This window comes from Myotis brandtii, unplaced genomic scaffold (assembly GCF_000412655.1).
Source record: "Myotis brandtii unplaced genomic scaffold, ASM41265v1 scaffold506, whole genome shotgun sequence".
Taxonomy (NCBI): Eukaryota; Metazoa; Chordata; class Mammalia; order Chiroptera; family Vespertilionidae; genus Myotis; species Myotis brandtii.
Window position 1 is genome coordinate 2,962,822 of NW_005369287.1, and position 3,136 is coordinate 2,965,957.

The window sequence follows — 3,136 nt, forward strand, 5'->3', positions numbered from 1 at the left end:
TATATATTAAAAGAACCAGCTCTAGCCAGTTTTGCTCAGTGGATAGAGCATCAGCCTGTGAATTGAAGGGTCCCAGGTTCGATTCCTATCAAGGGCACATGCCCAGGTTGCGGGCTCAATCCCCAGTCTCTCTCTCATCATTGATGTTTCTATCTCTCTCTCCCTCTCCCTTCCACTCTGAAATCAATTATATATATTTGAGGGAGAAGAAAAGTGACTAAAGAAGGTGAGTCTAGAACAAAAAAAGAGCAAAGAGAAAAAAGAGTGCTAAATCCATTCATAAATGTACACAAATATTAAACTCACAAATAACAATGAGTAGTGAATCTCACAATATTGAATTACAATATACACAAACAAGAACTATAAGACAGGAACAACATAAATAAAGTCTTCTAGTGTTGTGGTTTGGAGGCTTTATTTTGGGTAATATCTGTAATAAGGGCAAAGGTAAATGATTTCTTTTAAACTTTCAAATTTTAAATATACTCTCCACAAAAGGCAAGAAATGAGGGGAAAAGAAACCTGTAATAGGTAATATAAGTAGAATCCATGAAATAAGATTTATACACAAATATATCAGTAATCACACTATAAACTGGCTAAATACAATAATTAAAAGAGCAAAATCACCAGAATGAGTCTTTATAACCTAACTGCATGTTGTCTGCAAGAAAGCAAATGAAAACGTAAGGATACCAAAAAGTTGAAAGTTAAAAGATGGAAAATGCAATTCAAGACAAGGCAGTAATCTCACCCAAAGGTTTTTGAGATAATGGGCAGTTTCCTGTTGTTGTGATACCTTCACGCTCTCATTAGCTTAAAGTGGTGGTAGTGGAGCATCTGCAGTGTAGGCCTGTGCTCACAAAGCAATAGTTAATGATAACAACAATAATTTTTTAAAAAGAGAAACTTATATTTTTTTTAATTAGGCCAAGGACACTGTGTCAGAAATTCAGACTTGTGGATTAGGACCATGTTGATAAAACATTCTGAGAGTCTTGATGGCAGAAGAAATGGATAGGACAGAGAGCAAACTCTCCCATGGCCTCCTAGAGCTACGTTCTCCTGATGTTTACTAGTGCTGGGGCTGTTAATTCTTTCTCAGGTTACATCCTCCTCTATAGCACTCAGCTCATAATATTGTAGTTATTTGTTTACCACGGACGCAGAGAGAATTCATGACAAGTCTCATATAATTTTAATTCTTGTTTCCTTGAATTACTACATCTAGCCCATAGTAGGTCCTCAATCAATGCTTCCTGCATGAAAGAATGTTTCTGTGGTGACATTCACAGAGTGAGCGTGGGTCCATGTGTTTCCCGCATTCTTTTAGACATGTCTAACACAGATTTCAGCTGAGGTGTCCTTCTCTTTAAAAATCTAGATAAGCCGAAACCGGTTTGGCTCAGTGGATAGAGCGTCGGCCTGCGGACTGAAAGGTCCTGGGTTCGATTCCGGTCAGGGGCATGTACCTGGGTTGCGGGCACATCCCCAGTAGGAGATGTGCAGGAGGCAGCTAATCGATGTTTCTCTCTCATCGATGTTTCTAACTCTCTCTCTCCCTTCCTCTCTGTAAAAAATCAATAAAATATATTTTTTTAAAAAATAAAAACAATAAAAAATAAAAATCTAGATAAGATCTGTCTTTAAGACCCTTCCCAAGATTTCTGTGAACTCCGAGAGGGCTTACTTTCTCAGTTTCCTCTGGCTAGACATTCTGCCACTGCTTCCACTGAACTGTTCAGTTCATGAATGATCTCACCATCCCACACATTCTTTGCAGTAGATTGACTGAAATGTGGAACTGAGTCCCTTGAGTTTCATAAGATCTTCACCCACATTGGGCCGTTTATCTCTAGAACTTTACAGAAGCTTTGAAGAGGTTGAGGCGAGGGGCGGTCTACATTGCAACAGCATAAGCTCAATAGTATTAACTATCAGATATTCCAGTTTTTACAAGACATTCTACCATCATGCACATTGCTTGGCCATTCTCTTATCTTTGCTTCTCTTCATTGTCCATTCCCTCCTCTGAATTTCTAATCATTTTTAAATTAAACATGTCTTATCTGTATTTCTGAAATGATACATGCTTGTCTTTCTCTTCCGGGTCCAACTTCTTAGGAAGGGGCCCTGAGAGGCATGAGGCTAACAGAGAGGAGTCAGAGTGAGCATCCTCGAGACAAGTCCCTTGGCCTAGCCCTCGGGATTGGGAAGCACAGTAGAATGCCCACTAAGGTTTTGAAATCTAAGGAAATAGGGCTTTTGAGCCATTATTCCCAAGGTCAAGCTTGAGGAGGAAGCAAGATACCTGAATTCCCCATCAGGATGCAAGTGTAGAGACAGCACACATGGATGTTTGCACATGGACCAAGGGTTCCCATGAGGCAGACATGGAGTGGAGAGCAGTAGATGGTCTCTCATACCAGCTAGAGCATCATGAAGCAGCAAAGGCTCTAGACAACCCCATTAAGTCCTTGGAGACCACAGAGGAGACAATACATGGTGTCCTGTGTCCTGAGGAGTGCCATAGGATCGGAGAAGTAGCCTTGTGGAAGTCCTGTATGTGAGCGTGGATCAACTCAGCAGGTCACTTCCTGGACTGGTGCTTGTGACCCACACAGGGCAAGGTGCATGTCAGCAGCTGCTGACATCAAGGATGACAAAGACCAGAGTCCTCTCCCAAAATTGCAACACCAAATTTACTGAAGGAAGGGGAAGTGGAAGTGGGTAAAACAGTGAATTGACTGAGATTCAGTTTCTTATTCCTGGGAGAACTAGGGTTTCAAAATAAAAAATTAAGATCAGTTCTAGGAGAAAATTTTGATTGTTGACACCTATGTAATATCACTCCTAACACCTTTGGGTAGGATCAGCCCTGCCTGGTGTCAGTAAATATTTTGTTCTTTGTTAGTGGGTGTTATTACTTCCTCAAAAGAGATCAGAATATTTATATTCAAGTATTTTTCATTGGGCTGTTTATCTCTAGAACTTTACAGAAGCTTTGAAGAGGTTGAGGCGAGGGGCGGTCTACATTGCAACAGCATAAGCTCAATAGTATTAACTATCAGATATTCCAGTTTTTACAAGACATTCTACCATCAAGCACATTGCTTGGCCATTCTCTTATCTT